Here is a 20,048-nt window from a genome sequence, read left to right as displayed (position 1 = left end):
GCCGGACAGGCCCACAGCCGTACAGGGCAGACAGAGCAGCCCCTTGTCGAGACAGGTCTGCAGCAGAACAATGCCGCTATAGCTGCACTGGCACCAGATGCATTGGCGACAGACTGAAGCGACGCAACTACACAGTGGAGTCGTGAACTGGGCATTGTGTGCAAGGCCACCCGTAATAAAAATTCACAAGTTTTCGTGTATGCCGATACTGCAAATAGGCCTGTGACCCACTTCCATCGGCTGCCTCGGTTGTATAAGAATCTCTGGCGTCTGAGAAACATTTAGAGATAGAATCTTTATTACACCTCATAGCTAGGACTAACAGACTCCAAGGCACAGGCGATTTAGATAAAGATCTTTAAGATTGTATCTGCTCGCTTGTTGCCGCGGGAAGCGCCGCGACTTTTTCCAGAGACGCGGGTTTCTTAACTCTTGCTCTGGTTCGACATGAGTTTGTGCTGTCGTATGGGAGAGGAGATTTAGCGCCTCTAGAGCCTTGTGATTGGCTCAAGACGGAATGAAGGCGGTGTCGTTCGTGCACTTTGCGGGAAAACGGATTTTTTTTTCTCTGAGCTGGTGTGAAGCACTCGGGTGATGGACTTTGGTATGGTAAGAAGACTTCTGGTCGAAGCTCTGGCATGTGTGTTTGGTACTTGGGACCTGTCCTGAGACTGACATCAGTTGTGAGTAGTTGGACTGGAGAGCCTGTGGAGAATGTGGAGAAGTTCTTACTGTACCAACAGCATGACTTCAAACGTTTTGGACTACTTGTTTGCCCTGAGCACACTAATTCGTTTTTCGTTTACCAGTCTTTACGTTTGGAATCCTTGTGTGCTCTGTCGTATAAGTGAGCCAAATTGGTCCTTGGTACGACAAGCGAACGGGTGTGTCACACACTGAAATCTACCGTGATTTCAGGGCTCTGGTAGGAAATAAATTGCGATCCATCTGCTTGATCGCTAGACCGTGAGATTTTTGTATTTCTTTCGTGGCCGCGATCGATTCACAGGTGCCGCCTCACGTCTCGTCTCCGCCGCACACATCTCGCCAGCTGCAAGTCACATCGCCGCACGATGAAAACAGGGTAACGTACTGCTGCTCCGACCTTGTCAGGGCACCCAGATCTCAATCGCCACTTGCTCTCAGCAGCACCTATATAGAGAAAACTCTGTAGATTTCAACTCTCAAAGTCTGCTTAGCGTCAGATCAATTCAGACTGCGTTGTCCACATTTTTAGGGTCAGATTACTTGACTCGATTCTGCCACCCAGGATCCTTGTCCATTGTGGTCTTAAACCACCTGTTAGTTGGTTACGGTATTCGATCATAACTTGTTTAGCATAGTGTATGTCTGTCTTTGTTTTGGGAAAATAAATGTTGTTAGTAAACTAAATTTTGCATACATTCTCAATCTTTTTATATAGTCAGCCCCACGGGTTAACTTTCAAACACACGTATTCGCAGGGCCACACGCATACATTCCTGTTTCGAAGAATACTCAGTCACCACGTGCTACTCAATTGACCTGCTTAATCTTCCGACTTCACTCCCATACAAAATGTCTGGACTTATTTGGAACAGTAGTTGAAATGTATCAACCAGTACCTGCAACTTGTCAGCTCTACGCTATCTCATTAACAGTGAGTGGCTTAAGATGGATAAGGTATAGACGAAATGCATTCGCAGTTGCGAATACGATTAGACTTCACCTGCACAACTAATTCATGACATCTTAAATTTTTTGTACTGGACCGGTACTCGAACCCAGATTTTCCACTTCACGCGAGCAGTCGTCTTAACCATTTCGGTTATCCGAGCACTCTCCCCCAGACCGACCCAAACATCCATATGTCATCGTGTGTCCACCTCCTGCACTCATACAGCTGCTGTGATTCTCACAAAGGGAGACACTTATGTATTATTGTCGCGGCCTGACAAGACGTTGTCTGTGTACTATGCAATGTCCTTCAAACATTCTTGAGGATTTACGTTGTTGGTAACGTTACTATCAGACTTACCGTTTGGCGGCGATTTTGGTACGGCGACGTAGGTTTGAAACACAAACATCAGTATCCATTACAGATGCAGATAGTCAACATGGGCCTGGACAAGATGAGCAGGGCTTTACTCGTAAAGCTGTTTTATCAAAACAACAGCAACAGTACTGTAGCTCTTCGCGAGTATCGACGCATTAAAGGAATACGGAGAGGTCACATTTCCGCACTGGGGATGAAGAACACGATTCAGAAGTTGGAATTAACTGGCGATTTGTGAATTGCTCCTGAGAGAGGCCGATGGCCAATTGCGCCACAAATTGTTGAGGAAGTTACTGTTGCCATGGCTGAGAATGCTGGAAGCAATGTGCGATCTTCAAGCAGTGCACAAGCTGTGTCACGAAAGCTGAACACTCCATGGTACACCGAAATGTGCTGCGAACGTTATGAAGTGGTATCTCTAGTGCGGTTCCAGGTTGTCGTGGATGCAGGTGATCGTCATATTCAGCAATGTTTATAATCTGGAATGTAAATATGGTACGCAGTTAACAGATTTCATCTTCTCAAGTGGAAATTGAAATGTGTTTCTTTCAATCGTTTATTCACTTTCGCAAGTCCTTGCAAATATTTTCACCAAGTTTCATTGTCCTACGATTGCTTGTCTGTCATGGGAGGTCTCTCAAGTACCGATACCGCCGTGTATAGTCGATTTCATCCTTAGGTATCGCACCTGCATCAAAAATCTGGCGTATATCAATATAAATTGTGACGCAGATGTACGAAAATATTGACATCATTAGTGCAATAAATTAGACGTCTGAAAAGGTCCACAATGGACTCTTAAGAAAAAAATACAGTTCAAAAGAAACAAAACACTGTAAGAGATGAAAAACATAATAGCAATAGTTAAGGAACATATGAATTAAAATATGACAGCTACGACTCTAAATACGTAGCAATAAATGCCAGGAACTTAAGCTAAAGGTCCGCCGCTGCATGACTCCTGCCATCAAGAAGTTAATACGCAGCCACGGTGGTTGTGGAATACTGCTACGAGGAAGACTCTTCTGCGGCACGACAAAAATATTTTGGTAATCGATCACATCTCTTTCTTTGTCAGTTTCGCTAAGTATTCAGTGACAATGGCCCACTAATAGCATACGGAAAAAAAATAATTTCATCCAATAAACCTACTTATTCTGAACAAGATAGGAAAAACTTCGTTTTACAAAGACAAGGATACATTGGCCTTTGACAATGTTCATCCATCCCTGAACACCAGCAGATACTGAAAAAGATCTCAGTACAGGGCTCGTAATGCCGATTGCGTAAGACGAAACTGAATGAGGACATGGCCCGGCCTAAGAGCCAAGAATGGCTTTTGTCCAATGAGAAAGGCCGCGAAAGCCAGCAAACTTACATAAAAAATCTTAGCTTACGTCTGTCACTCCTCTTGATTGTGCCTCGAAGACAACGGAAAACAATAAAGGCTTATGTCAGAGAAGGGCAGTCGTAACCAGCCTTGTACGCAACTGACGATGCTGCTCCGCCGAATCCTCATCGGGAACACGTGTCGTTGTTCGTGGAGAGATGCTGGAGGGATACGCAAGGGACATGCGGAGGAAAATTAAGAACACAGATTTAGGACGAGCGATCTCCCGCACCGGCCGGATCTTCCTGCGTCTGATTAGTGGCTCACTTAATTAGAGAGCTCATTAACATGGAGACATCTGCGAGCTAACGCGCTGTCCCACTAAGCACCCTCGCCCCATTCCCTGCCCACCCCCCCCCCCCCCACTTGCCACCCACAGCTGACTTCACCAAATATTGCAGAGAAAAAGGAAAAACTATAATTAGCTTCAGGGTGGTTGGCACAGAATATCATCGTGCAGAAGCCCCTCATGAATATATCAGGACTCCAGCTTTCCCGAGCAAGATAAGTTCTCGAGGAGTTAGTCTGAGCAGGAGGCAAAAATCAGTAGGAAAAAACGTGGTGCTACTTAAGTCGATTCTTCTTCTTTTTCTTGTGCCTTTGTCCCGCATCATCCGCCTCCTTGGCTAAGCAGTCAGCGCGTCTGACTGCCACGCAGCGGCCCCGGGTTCGATTCCCAGCTCTGTCGGAGAATTTTCTCCACTGGGGGAGTGGGTGTTGTGCTGTCTGCATCATTATTTGGTCATCATAGACATGCAAGTCACCCAACGTGGGGCATCTGAAAAGACTTATAAATCAGCGGGAGAATTTCCCCAGGTGTGGACCCCGTGCCATCAGTGCAATACGACCATTTCATTTCATTCGTTCCGCAACTGTGCGGGATGGGCGTGATTGGTAAGAGATTTGTGAGGATTAATTTAAGGAGTGGTCGAATGCTCCTCCTCTCGCTACCCCCTCTTGGTTGGTTCAAATGGCTCTGAGCACTATGGGACTCAACTGCTGAGGTCATTAGTCCCCTAGAACTTAGAACTAGTTAAACCTAACTAACCTAAGGACATCACAAACATCCATGCACGAGGCAGGATTCGAACCTGCGACCGTAGCGGTCTTGCGGTTCCAGACTGCAGCGCCTTTAACCGCACGGCCACTTCGGCCGGCCCCCCCTCTTGGGACGGAGTATGTGCACACAACGTATCTGCGTGTAGGATTATTCGTGTGAAAGTGTGCAAAAGTTTTATAAATGTCTAGTCGGATGCAGGCAACCGCTTAGGAACCACGTTCAGGCTGGCAGCCACACTGACCTCTGGATTCGGTTCGGGGCAGGAACACCTCCCCATAACTGAAGCCGCTTTATGACGCATGGCTATCCGGGCAGGTGTGCCAATGAAGCGGATTCTTAAGGAAAGAGTCATTACCAGTTGCTCAGATTGCTTTCTTACCCATTGTTTCCTGCGTACTCTAACCAAAAACCTGTTTGTTTTTCTAGCTGATTACAGGTAGAGTCTTCTTGCAAAAAATATAAGGAGTGATTGTTTCCCTTGGAGAACCACACCGCGTAATTTGAACCACTAAAAATATGCCGTAAAACTGATGGCTTGCATTATTGTTGACTGTGCTTTGAAACGCAGAGATTGGTGTTCCAGTACCCAGCTAGTTTACAGTGATTTTCTACGTCCTTTGAAATAAATTACTACTCGAACAAGCCCCGTGGCCGGTTTACGTCGCCACCACTGTGCTGTTTAAAGTTGTACTGCACACAAATGCCAAAGTGGGAGATATTGAGATAAGGCTCGTGGAAACGAAAATTAGTTCAAATCGTGGCAAAGGCATCTGTAAACTGAAGGCGATCGCTGCTGTCAGCAGCAGCGGGTCTTACGCAAAATCAATGGCGAAGAGGAAAAATGTGTACCGAACCCGGATTCGAAGTTGGGATCTCCTGCTTACTAGGCAGGTGTGTTAACTACTGCGCCATCCGGTACACAGCATTATGGCAACTGCCTCACGGCCGATCCACATTACCACCGAGCGCCATCTATCCGCAGGCCATGTCCATTGTACTCTCGTTTGTTACTCTGAGATTCCCACAGGAGGACGCACTTATCTGTGCATCCGCACTGAAGAAAGTGGATCCATTGTCCAGCTGGGCATATCAATGTCAATGATATGAGTGCATGGGGTCTGTTCTTTCGGACATGTCCGGAAGAGCAGACACCACGCCTTCGTATAAAGGCATCTGTAGCTGACGAGATACTTACACGGTTCTATATAGACTGTGCAGAGAACTATGCAGAGTAGCTATGAGAGAGGAGTTGTGCGTAATGCAAAGGATTACAGACAAAATTCCAAGAGAGTTAGTTCCAAGAACTCAGGCTACATATTACTTCCTCATATACAGAAGTCGCGAAATGATTGCGAAGAAATAGTCAGAGAAATTATAACTCATAAAAGTTTTCAGGAGTCACGAATTGAACAAGAAAGCGGGAAATGACAACTGCATCTGAAGTACCCTCCACCACACACCGTAAAGTGGATTACTGAGTATAAATGTAGATGTATCCTGTACACTTCAGAACGACGACGACGAGATGCGACCCTGTAATTTCTCTTAACGCCTCCCTTGCATTCTATCTTAGCACTGTTCCCGCAGACGTGTCGATCTTAGTCCGAACACATTTATCTGACGTGAAAGCAGAAGAAAATTTCTGCGACCATGTAAAGTTCGTGGAGAGAAGTGGAATGTTAACCCGGTACGGAACTCCTCTGAAATGACGTTCTGCAAATAATTTCATAGTAGATATTGAACGCATCTCACGGTAAGAATGTATTCATTACAATGAACTCCGAGACAGCGAGTGAGTCAAAATGATTTGCTGTCAGAAAATATGTATGAGGAACAGGAAAAATTTCAGATGAAAAAGTAGGTTGTTTCTTCCACATTTGTGATTTTACACACGGTCGTACGACGGAAAATATCCAATAAAATCAGCACAAAAAAGTCATCTTATTGCCTCTCACATGTTCTAACCCACCGTTTTGTACCGTGCGAGGTGGCGCAGTGGTTAAGAGACTAGACTCGCATTCGGGAGGACGACGGTTCATACCCGTGTCCGGCCGTCCTGATTTAGGTATTCCGTGATGTCCCTAAATCGCTCCAGGCGAATGCCGGAATGGTTCCTTTCAAAGGGCACGGCCGACTTCCTTCCCCGTCCTTCCCTAATCCGATGAGACCGATGACCTCGGTGTCTGGTCTCCTTCCCCAAAACAAACCAAACCTAAATCGCTACAGGCAAATGCCGGGATGGTTCCTGTGAAATGGCACGGCCGACTTCCTTCCCATCCTTCCCTAATCTACTGGAACCGATGACCTCGCTGTTTGCTTCCCTCAATCAAATCAACCAACCACTGTTTTGTAATAACATAACAGTAATAATACTTAACATTGTTCAGCATATCTCACTGGAAGAGAAGCGTGGTTTGTTCAAATAATTCCCAATACCCTGGGAATACAAAAGAGTAGTGCATCGACGTTTTCTTGCTAAAAACAGTCTCAAAAATTGTGAAATTGTTTTCTTGTGAACTTTCTATATTCTTCGTAGTTTACTCAATATTCCTTGTTGACAAAGTACGTCTCGAGGCATGATAATTCCTGCATTAAGAAGAACAGTCCAGGGTCGTGTTTTTTTATATGCAGGAATATAGCTCCCAGAAATAATTAGTACACTCTTTTAGAGGTTTCCAATTCACTCAAGATTTATTGTTGCAAAAGTGCTTATGGAATATATGAAGTGATTATATTTACAGATCAATATCAAAAGCGTTTCTGAGGTACCAGGTACCGAAACATGTTAAACACCCCCACGCCGGCATTGACACCACAACAGCTTACTACAAAATTCGTCACACAACTAACTGCCACCTGCCAAAAGCAAAAAAGTAAGGATATACACAACTATACAAACGTACTATAAGACAGTACTCAAAAATTATCTCTTGAGTAAAATTTATAGTCTTGAGTTTGATATTATAGGTCGCAGAATTAATGCTGAAAGTAATAACCAATAACTGTAAAAACAATAATAATAATAACTAATTTTGTTAATTTTTTTAAGATTTCAAAATATGACTGACAATTATTTGCACTTCGACCTGCATCCAAATCCACTCTTCATTACATATTTTTACATTCGCATATAAACAATTTGTACTTTAACACCAGCTAGAATATAAATGAAAATCATCAATTAATTTTGTACGAGAAATGTTACTGGATCGGGTGGTGACTTTCTTATATGTATCTTGTTCTGTACTATAAAATAAGTATCAGGTCTATATAATGTGTAACCAGATACTCTCGTTTGAGACTCACGATTGCAGCTGGTACTAGCAAGTTACCGATAAGGAGATTTAGCTGTAGCGAGTAACAACGCGGTACTCACAGATACAAGCGTCGAAAGCGTAAATGCACCCAGTCTTATCCGAATTTCATAATATTTCGCTTTGGCGAGAGTTGAGCGCTTACGCGGATTGTTGAAATGCTTTCATTTGCCGCCGATAAGGAAGCAGAAACAGAGAGGCGATCCGGCATTGGGAGCTGTGTAGATGGGTGGCGCTAAGCTGCTGTTTGAGCAGACATTGGCGCCGGTCGGCGCTGTTTGGATTCGTTCCGGCGAGTTAATATTTACGGGCGCGGATTACTACGGCGCGAACACGCGGCCATTGTCCGGCCGCGGGGGGACGCCGCGCCGCCGATCCATCAGGGCCGGCGGCGGTGGAGGTGGCGACTCTGGCGCCGCGGGGGGCTGCGCGCCCCGGGCAGCGGCCAGTGCTCGCTCCGAGGCAAAGCTTGCCGGTCACAATCGCAACTTTCGGAACTGATCTTCCTTCCGCGAATGCTAAATCGAAGACAGTCTGAAAAGTTGATTCTGTACCGAGCATTTGACCATTGAAAACATCACAAATGGTTGGTTCAAATGGCTCTGAGCACTATGGGACTTAACTTCTGAGGTCATCAGTCCCCTAGAACTTAGAACTACGTGAACCTAACTAACCTAAGGACATCACACACATCCATGCCCGAGGCAGTGAACCTAACTAACCTAAGGACATCACTCACATCCATGCCCGAGGCAGGATTCGAACCTGCGGTCGTAGCGGTCGCGCGGTTCCAGACTGTAGCGCCTAGAACCGCTCGGCCACTCCGGCCGGCCGCAAGGGACATTCCATTTCTGAAATCGTTAGCGAATTCAATATTCCAAGACCCACAGGATCAGAAATGTGCCGATAATACTATACTTCAGGCATTACCTCTCACCACGGACAACGCAGTGACCGACGGCCTTCACTTAACGACCGAGAGCAGCGGCGTTTGCGTAGAGTAGTCACAACTAACATACAAGCAACATCGCACGAAATAACAGCACAATGTAGGGAGTACGGCGCACGTATCCGTCACGACAGTGCGGCGAAATTTGGAGTTAATGGGCTATGGCAGCAGACGACCGTCGCCAGCGTCTTTGCTAACGGCACAACATCGCCCGCAGCGGCTCTCCCGAGCTCGTGACAATATCGGTTGGATCCTAGACAACAGGACAAAGGTGGCCTCGTGAGATGAGTCCCAGTTTCAATTGGTAAGAGCTCATTGTAAAGTTCGACTGTGGCCCAGACTCCGCGAAACCATGGACCGAAGTTGCAATTTGGAAATTTGTGGTAAGATTTTATGGGACCAAACTGCTCAGGTCATCAGTACCGATGCTTACACATTACTTAATCTAACTTAAACTAACTTACGCTAAGGACAACACACACACCAATGCCCGAGGGAGGACTCGACTTTGGACGGGGAACCACGCGAACCGTGACAAGGCGCCCATAGACTGCGCGGCGGACCGAAGTTGTCAACAAGGCGCTGTGCAAAAAATGGCTCTGAGCACTATGGGACTTAACATCTATGGTCATCAGTCCCGTAGAACTTAGAACTACTTAAACCTAACTAACCCAAGGACAGCACACAACACCCAGTCATCACGAGGCAGAGAAAATCCCTGACCCCGCCGGGAATCGAACCCGGGAACCCGGGCGTGGGAAGCGAGAACGCTACCGCATGACCACGAGCTGCGGACGCGCTGTGCGATCTGGAGGTAGCTCCATAATGTTGTGGGCTGTGTTGACTTCGAATGGACTGGATCACTTGGTCCAACTGATCCCAACATTGACTGCAATTGGTTATGTTCGGCTACCTGGTTACCATTTGCAGCCAGTCATGAACTTCATGTTCCCAAACAACGAGGAAATTTTTATGGATGGTAGTTCGTCACCTCATCGGGTTTTTTAGTAACATTTTGGGAAATTGAAGCGAATGATTTGGGCATCCGCCGAACATTTTGGGAACATAATAGAGATATTACACTTTTGCAATTATGGACGGCTTTAGAGGCAGCATGGCTCAACATTTCTGCAGGGTACTTCCAACGACTTATTGAGCCCATGTCGCGTCGGGCTGCTGCACTGAGCGACATGATATTAGGAGGTATCCCATGACTTTTGTCACCTCAGAGTATTATAAACATATTCCACACAGGGTCGATTGTATGATTATTATAGCAATGAGTATGCTTGAGATGAAATAATAACTACTTCAGTCAAAGTTTATAAGGTTTATTCCCAATCCAGTGTCACTTTTAAAAGCTTCTTCTAATTTCACGATAGTGCATGAACTTTTCAACCAGCTTCGAGCTACCACACATAACTTTACAGATTTTCTGCATTCAGTAGGTATAGTAATCTGAGTGAGCCACTATTATAATCACTGTATATTATTCTCAAATTAATCCAGCAAGCAGTGTGCTTCAGGTAAGAGAGAACTGCCGGTACCTCATCTTATGTACAACGTGACTGCTGCTTGTGTTTAGTTTTCTAAATAGAAAACGTTACATTAAGAGACTGAGCCATGTATGCTCATTGCACGTAACATGTGTACAACTTTGAATACTTATACATCCTTGGAGCCAGATTATGAACTTGTTACATGTTAGTAAGATCGTAACATTCGTTCCAATGTTCGTTTATGTCCGCTATTAATCTAGCGCAACGTTGTACCTATCCTTAGATACGTTGTATTCATTGTAAAATCGCAGTCACATAGCGCTATAACATCATTTCTTTTATTTATACTTCATGTAGAAGAGGACATTTATTCAGGGAACGTCCAGTATATTTATGTATTCCGAATAGTGAGCAGAAGGCAGAGAGCCTACAGCTCCTCGCTTCTGGATCATTCACAGCAATAGCTTCAATAGGCGGACTGTCGCGAGATGGCTTATTGACGAAAAAAAAAAAAGGTTCAAATGGCTCTGAGCACTATGGGACTCAACATCTGAGGTCATCAGTCTCCTAGAAAGTAGAGCTACTTAAACCTAACTAACCTAAGGACATCACACACATCCATGCTCGAGGCAGGATTCGAACCTGCGACCGTAGCAGTCGCGCGGTTCCGGACTGAAGCGCCTAGAAGCGCTCGGCCACCGCGGCCGGCTATGGACGACAAACTACGGCTCCTAAATGCTAATATGCTAATAATGACTGTAATATATCTCTTGCTTGCTATGTTGATGGGATGCGTCCTTTATTATTCTGTACGCCAAAGCCGACTTACGGCGTTCAGGAGGATGATCATTTTATTCACCACGGAGAAACTTGCTTAAAGTCATGTGACTTCCCGCAACTATAGATGTTTTTCAGAACCCATTTGATAGCTAAGAAAGCCCTGGTAGGAAGCAGCACTGCACAGTTAGTGGAAGCAGGAACTTGCCTATGCTCCCGAGTCAGATAAGCTAGAAGGGCTAAATGTTAAATAAATTGGTGGAACCGTATGCGGCTCGCGAAATTGAAGGGGCAGTCAATAGTCTTCACGAAATCTTGTACCATCTACTGCCGAGCTGATGTTTTATAGTGTTTAACTTCTTCCAGTGCGGAGTTAATGCTTCTTCGTGACCATGGAAGATAGTTTTCAAATATGTAAAAGCTATAAGAATCAGAAGTGCGTTTCATGTGGGGCGTGGAATTTTGTTTAATACTTTTCCGGTGTGCACACATACTAAGCGGGCAGAAGCTTTAGATGTGGCGTTCAACAAGATCGGCTCGACAAGGTTTAATCAAAGCCAATAAAATCCGTTTGTTTCCGCGGAAATATGAGTGTGGTGTTACAAAACATCCAAGGTGTGAGTCTATTCTGGTGATGTGGGATACCGCTCCTTACTTCAAACTTCAGGCGGTACTCTAAGTGACTGCATCACCCTTGAGCAACTCCAATGTAGAACTGTGCACAATGGAGATCTGACTTCATCTAATTAATATTTTGGCCCTAATGAGGTGAGCGTAATTTAATAGATTCTCCACTACTTCAACTGTCTCCTAAGCAAATTTCTTTAAAAAGAATTGTAGGCTCTAATTTCTACTGAAATTAAATACACATATCATGAAAAGTTTTGCATCACCCCGGGTCCCAGAAATCCTGAAGATAGAAGTTGTCTGTCAGTATTGTATCACAGACGCAGTCCCTTTGACTGTTCAGATATGTCACTAAACCCGCCCAAAGATGTAAACAACCACGCATGAGCAGCGCCTATTAGACGGAGGGGGTCCGACAGCCGATTAGTCCCAGTCATTCCACCAGGAAGGAGGTACACGGCTCGTGTTGTCTGTATTTCAACCATGTATAGACGGTCAATGCCGCTTTATTACTTCGTGACAAGAAGGGATCTCAACAAAGGAATGTCCAGGAGTCTCGGAGTGAACCAAAGCGATGTTGTTCGGATACAGAGGAGATACAGAGAGACAGAAACTGTCGATGACATACCTCGCTCAGGCCTCCCAAGGGCTACTACTGCAGTGGATGACCGTACCTACGGATTATGGTTCGGGGGAACTCTGACAGCAACGCCACCATGTTTAATAATGTTTTTCGTACAGCCACAGGACGTCGTGTTACGACTGTGCGCAATAGGCTGCATGATGCGCAACTTCACTCCCGACGTCAATGGCGAGGTCCATCTTTGCGACGACGACACCATGCAGCGCGGTACACATGGAACCAACAACATGCCGAATGGACCGCTCAGGATTGGCATCACGTTCACTTCACCGATGAGTGTCGCATGTGCCTTCAACCAGACAATCGTCGGAGACGTGCTTGGAGGCAACCCGGTCAGGCTAAACGCCTTAGACACATTATCTAGCGAGTGCAGCCAGGTGGAGGTTCCCTGCTGTCTTGGGGTGGCATTATGTGGGGCCAACGTACGCCGCTGGTGGTCATGGAAGGTGCCGTAACGACTGTATGACATGTGAATGCCATCCTCCGACCGATATCGCAAACACATCAGCAGCATATTGACGAGGAATTCGTCTTCACGGACGACAATTCGCGCCCCCATCTTGCACATCTTGTGAATGACTTCCTTCAGGATAACGACATCGCTCGACTAGAGTATCCAGCATATTCTCCAGACATGAACCCTATCGAACATGCGTGGGATGGACTGAAAAGAGCTGTTTATGGAGGACGTGACCCAACAACCACTTTGAATGATCTACGCCGAATCGCCGTTGAGGAGTGGGGCAACCTGGACCAACAGTGCCCTGATGTACTCGTGGATAGTATACCACGACGAATACAGGCATGCATCAATGCAAGAGGACGTGCTATTGGGTATTAGAAGCACCGGTGTGTACAGTTATCTGAACAACCAACTCTGAAGGCTTCGCTGTTTGGTGGTACAACATGCAATGTATGGTTTTTATGAGCAATAAAATGTGCGGAAATGATGTTTATGTTGATATCTATTCCAATTTCTGTACTGATTCCGGAATTCTCGGAACCGAGGTGATGCAAAACTATTTTTAATGTCTGTATGTTGAATGTAATTACATAGATGACTGCACAGATTTATTATTAGAAAAACGTAAGTACGAAATACAATGAGCCAACATAATTATTCTTAATTATAATGAAGATGGAAATCGGTACATTGCAGCTGGCAAAGTAGGGAAGGGATGGAGTCCTACACTACTGTTCCCAGTTAAAATACGCAGTCTGACCATTATTCCCCGGAGTGACAGATACACTATGTGATCAAAAGTATCCGGACATCTGCTGAAAATGGTTTACAAGTGCGTGGCGCCCTCCATCGGTAATGCTGGAATTCAATATGGTGTTGGCCCACATTTAGTCTTGATGATAGCTTCCACTCTCGCAAGCATACATACGTTCAATCAGGTGCTGAAAGGTTTCTCGGGGAATGGCAGCCCATTCTTCAGGGAGTGATGAACTGAGGAGAGGTATCGATGTCGGTCGGTGAGGCCTGGCACGAAGTCGGCGTTCCAAAACATCCCGAAGGTGTTCTATAGGATTCAGGCCAGGACTCTGTGCAGGCCAGTCCATTACATGGATGTTATTATAGTGTAACCACATCGCCAGAAGCGGTGCATTATGAACAGGTGCTCGATCCAGATGAAAGATGGAATCGCTATCCCCGAATTGCTCTTCAACATTGGGTAGCAAGAAGTTGCTTAAAACATCAATGTAGGCCTATGCTGTGATAGTTCCACGCAAAACAACAAGATGTGCAAGCTCCCTCCATGAAAAACGCGTCCACACCATAAAACCACCGCCTCCGAATTTTACTGTTGGCACTACACATGCTGGCAGATGACGTACACCGAGCATTCGCCATATCCACACCCTGCCACCGGATAGCCACATTGTGTACCGTGATTCGTCACTCCACACAACGGTTTTGCACTGTTCAATCGTCCAATGTTTACGCTCCCTTCACCAACCAAGGCGTCGTTTGGCATTTACCGGCGCGATGTGTGGCTTATGAGCAGCCGTTCGACCATGAAGTTTTCTCACGTCCCGCCTAACTGTCATATTACTTGCAGTGGATCCTGATGCAGTTTGGAATTCCTGTGTGATAGTCTGGATAGATGTCTGCCGATTACACATTACGACGCTCTTCAACTGTCGGCGGTGTCTGTCAGTAAACAGACGAGGTCGCCCTGTACGCTTTTGTGCTGTACATGTCTCTTCACGTTTCCACTTCACTATAACATTGGAAACAGTGGACCTTGGGATGTTTAGGAGTGGGGAAATTTCGCGTATAGACGTATGACACAAGTGACTTCCAATCACCCGACCACGTTCGAAGTCCGTGAGTTCCGCGGAGCACCCCACTGTGCTCTCTCACGACGTCGAATGACTACTGAGTTCGCTGATAAGGAGAATCTGGCAGTAGGTGGCAGCACAATGCACATGATATGAAAAACGTATTTTTTGGGGGGTGCCCGGATACTTTTGATCACATAGTGTATTCTAAACGGCTAACTGAACACTACTGCGCCGTATGTATGTCGAGCTACGACTGTTGCTATTTGCAGAGGCGAACTGAAAATCGACCAGAGTTGCCTTGCTCCTAGCACCGAGTGTACGGTGGACTTTGTGGCTGCCACAAAACACTTGCAATTCTAGCAGTCTGATCACAACTCCTCTTCGACACTCTAATCATGACCCACGTTCCCTACTCACAACAAACAAAATGGGGATCTCCTTTCTGTAACCTTGAGTTCCTTCCAAAACCATACGCTTCATGTGGAGCTGCTTCAAAAATCACAATCCACCAACGGCTGCTGTGAACAGTGTTTTTCGTCACTAGCGTATTTTTAAATGTTTGCTACTTCCCCCTCCAACAGACCGACAGATCCTCTGCGACCAACCCTCTCTGAATTGCGATACTGAATACGCGCATTCCGGTACACCCTTCGAGATCACAGTCAGCTCGCCAATCAAATCATCTTTTCTCTTTTCGTGGAAGAAAACCAGGTCCCTGCAGAACATCAGCCTACCCCATCCGCCACTATTCCACCCGCAGGGGAAAGTGGTAACGGAGAGACTTCACATGTCACCCAGCTTACCTGAACTCAGCCGTTCCGTTTTCTAAACTGCCCGCCATAAAGTGACTGCTTTGCTGTCTATGACAGCAACACCCACTGCGCCCAACAGCCGCGTTAGCTGGCCATGAGCGAAACAGATATCCGCCATGAAAACGGTTCCTTCACCTCGAAATATAGCAAAAAAACTACGTTACGACCAATAGCGAGTCTGATCACTGTCAGTCCTCCAGACCGTTCACTGAATTGCTAACAGTGTCTCCTTAACGTGACAGGAGTGCCCAAATCTGCATACGGACTATCAATGAGATCAGTTACGTGAAAAAGAGCCGAGCCCACAGGAATAGCCTTCAGTGTTTCTGAGTGACATTATCCCTATTCACTTCAAACTGTATTCGTTTTATGTCGTTGTAGACATTATCCGCAGAAATTGCTAGAAGTGAGCTGGATGTGTTTTTATGAACTGTTGGTGGTATGCATATCTCAGTCCAGTCGTCTGATTTAAGAATCATTCTGAAAGTAGGCAGCTACAGCGCTTTTAATTATTGGCTTTAGAGCAGTAAGAAGTTTAACCCTGTCTCGCAAGTCAAAGTCGGATTGGCGACCCTTATTTAGTGTAGCAGGGCCGCTAATAAATGTTTCCACGTACATCAGCAGAACAGTAAGTCACGTATTTTGTGTCGAGCATGCTGTTTGATAAGAGTGTATAAATCGCGGCCGCGGCTGCGTGATGCCACAGAAGCTGTGAGGATGGACGAAGGGAAAATTTCATAGCACTCATCAACTGTGTGTGCGCGTGTGTGCACCTGTCACTAATTGATATTGCAAACGGCGGAGTGTTTTCTGGATGAATAGGTTTTCATTGAGTATCTTAATTAAGTGTAGTGAAAGCATTTTTAAGTGACGACAGGCTTAGTATGTATTGAAGAAAATTTGTAAGGAATAAATTATGCAATGCTACCCTGCTACATTGTTTCTATGCTACAATGTCAGTTCATTCTGGAAAATAACTCACGGACAACGGAATTAAAAGCACAATATGTATAGTTTATTTCAGGGCATTTAGATTCTTTAGCAGGAAATATCGATCAATAAGCCACAGTCTAAAGCCTGTATACTGTCCGCATCACATTGTCTCTATGGTATTGCCTTTATATGTCCGCATCACATTGTCTTAATGATACAATGCGGTCCGGACAGTATACAGGCTTTAATCTGTGGCTTATTGATCGATGTTTCCTGCTAAAGAATCTAAATGCCCGAAAATATACTATACATATTGTGGCCGGCCGGAGTGGCCGTGCGGTTCTAGGCGCTACAGTCTGGAACCGAGCGACCGCTACGGTCGCAGGTTCGAATCCTGCCTCGGGCATGCATGTGTGTTATGTCCTTAGGTTAGTTAGGTTTAATTAGTTCTAAGTTCTAGGTGACTGATGACCTCAGAAGTTAAGTCGCATAGTGCTCAGAGCCATTATACATGTTGTACTTTTAATTCAGTGGTCCTTGAGTTATTTTCCAGAATGAATTGATATTAAATTTTTCAGAGAACACATAGTGTGTAGTGGTACGATCACTCTGTTGTAGAAATAATTCAAAGCCAAGATCGCTTAAATACTGTTTACTGGATGACCGATTTCAACGCAGTGAAGGCGCCATCATCGGATCTGAATGTAGCTAAACATTTATAAACCATTTGGATATAACGATACTTGAGGCAGACCAGCTGATATAAAATCATTGTCACAAAAATAAAAAATTAAAAAGAACTGCTCTCATGGTCTGATGGATTTATTTTTGTGACAGTATTTAAGCGATCTTGGCTTTGAATTATTTTTTATATGAGAGAGTGCTCATTTCCTTAGCGGTGGCCGTAGCAGTAGACATTTTATTGCAGTCAGATGATAAATCTAGAGCCGTAGTTATGATGTCATATGCTAAAAAAAATTCTAAGCGATTTTTTAATTAATACCCTTAATGCAGTAGCTCAGAAGAGCCAAGTGTTAAGAAATAACTCACATTTGTATTGAACTTCAGCGCTCGGGATTGGAGGCAAGTCTAGATACTTTTAAATAAACAGTTTCCATTCCAAGAAAGAGGATCGCACTGTCGTTTCAGGCGACGTATCACCGAGTGACGTCACGGAGCAGCACTAGCAGATTGCCGAGAGCAGTCGGTCCGCAGGAGGAATACCGCAGCTCGGGCCGGCCACCGTGACAGCTACAGCTACGGCTGCGAGGTGAGGTGAGTGTGCAGTAAGAGGCAGCGCGATGGCCGCGCCGATACGGGCAGAGGTGGCGCTGCGGCTGTTTTGACTGGCGCGCTAATCCGCGCGGCACGCCCATAAAGCGGCGATAGCGATCCGGCAGCGGCGGTCATTATCGAGTGCGAGCTGCGAGCGGAGGCTCCATTTGTCACGGGCGGGCGGCGTATCGCGGCCGGCTGACTGATGGCGAGCTAATCGGCACGCGCAGCCGCCACCTGGATTACCCGGCCTGGCTGCCCGCGTCCGCGGATAATAACGTCCGCCAGAGGCGCGCCGATACGTGCCGGCCGAGCCCCGCTGTCTCTGCGCGCTGCGGCTGGAAGGCTCCGGAGCGAGAGGCATGGGGCAGGGGGCAGGGGCAGGGGCGTGGTCCGGCAGGCGCGCCGATAACGTCTCCTGCCTATCTGCCCCGGCATGCCGTGTATATTACCGTATGCTGCGCTCTCCAGATGCAAGTGTTAATGCCGATACACAACTGTCGAAACCGGACACCAAACGGAGGTGATGAATCGGACGCTTGAAAGTCGGATACTGTAAACAACTTTTACAGTGTACTTACAATACTTGCAGTCGGTCTTAACCAGTTGTTACTTTTTTGTTGTACGAGGGGTGTTCATAAAGTTTAATTAATACACAGAAATAAAAAGAAATTGAGGAAAGGTCAAATTATTTGCAGAAAGATTTCTGTATCTAAAAGTAGGAAATAAAACAGATTAGAGAATCATTTGATGCACGTTTGAATGCTGCTCGAAATCATATAAAGCAAATGAGACTGTATGGTCTACATAATCCACTAGACAAGTAGCTTCTAGTACTCTTTAAAATTCTAAAAGTCTACGTACTACGTCCGCCTGTTCCGGAGTGCAGTCTGGCGTTCACGCCATGCGACCACCTCGCAGCGGACTACTTAATTTGTACACCTGAAGATGAGAACCTAATTTTCCCGAAACCACGCTTGTTTACAATAACACAAGGTCACAACAAAAGTGGAAAGTTTAGTCAAATTGGGGGAAAATGTTACATTGCTACTAAACGAGCGTAAACTTTACTACTCCACGTTTTATTTAAAAAAATGGTTCAAATGGCTCTGAGCACTATGCGACTTAACTTCTGAGGTCATCAGTCGCCTAGAACTTAGAACCAATTAAACCTAACGAACCTAAGGACATCACACACATACATGCCCAAGGCAGGATTCGAACCTGCGACCGTAGCGGTCGCCCTGCTCCACATTTTATTCAAAGGTAGACACAATTTACAGGTTAGGCACTCGTTAACTATCATTAATAGAACTCCAATGGTATTTTACACAACAAATTAAGTACGAAATGCCCCGCTTTATTCCTAATTCAAACGTAAATTTTAGGGAAGTTTAGTAATCTAGAGTTGAACACCAAACCTTAAATTCTCAGTTGGCACCTCATTTGTTAAATACGATATCGGGCCTCATTCAAAGGCCCGTCAAACGTTTCTATAAATTATTTCATTTTTTTAGACAAATCCATTCACAAAACAAAACAAAAATAGTTTCAATACTGTCAGTCAAATATCACATCAACGTAACATTTTCGCGCAAAATTGTTAGGCCTTGGAGAGAAGAATATTGTTTACACAGTAGATGCTGTTCGTGAAATATTTCAGTTTCGTCTCCAACCAGAAGTTAAGTTTCCTTAATTACCCCTATTACCTGCAAGCATTTAAACCTTTTTTGTCCTCAACTAGACCTTATGTTGGTCAATTTCATGCCCCATTTTTCCATTTCCCATTCCTCGTTTGCCTACGAAAATTCGAACAAAAATCTACTGTGTAATTTATAGGGACAGTTACTTCCCTCCGCTCAAACATTTGACCAAACACAAAGTTCCACAATTCATTTTTTTACATTTTGAAACGGTCTGCTTTTCGCCTCCTTCCGTAAAATTCGCTTTGCGCGTGTTTTTCTATACCACACAGTGTGTGATGAAGATACGCGCTGTGAGTCATTGTACCTCGCGCTCGTCTTTTCTCGCGGATGCTCAAGGCGCCGGCCTTACGGTAAGATCCCGTCGCGACCTCCCCTTTGTCATCTGAATCATTAACTTACGATTCAGTACTCTCTCTCTGTCTTTCTCTCTCTCTGGTTTAAGTAAACACCCTTCAACATTACCATCTAGCGCAACACCGGTCATTGTGCTCAAGTTAATTTGCATCGAACTGTGTAGTTTCTGTGCATTTCAGCTAAGTTTTCTACTCACGTACTGTTTGTTCTTTGGTGGTGCTGAATGTCAGTGAAGACTGCCCTCTTCTGAGTATTGTGAACCTATACCCCCTGAGTGCGTCATTTTTTCCTCTTAAACATGCATTTATTTTTAGTTGTGACCTGTCTCCTCAACGTCCTTCAGTCTCCATACCGATCAAGATTTCCCTGCAAGCAGGAAAGT

This window comes from Schistocerca americana, chromosome 5, assembly GCF_021461395.2.
Source record: "Schistocerca americana isolate TAMUIC-IGC-003095 chromosome 5, iqSchAmer2.1, whole genome shotgun sequence".
Classification (NCBI taxonomy): Eukaryota; Metazoa; Arthropoda; class Insecta; order Orthoptera; family Acrididae; genus Schistocerca; species Schistocerca americana.
The sequence above is the reverse complement of the archived record's forward strand: the minus strand, read 5'-3'. Positions refer to the sequence as shown.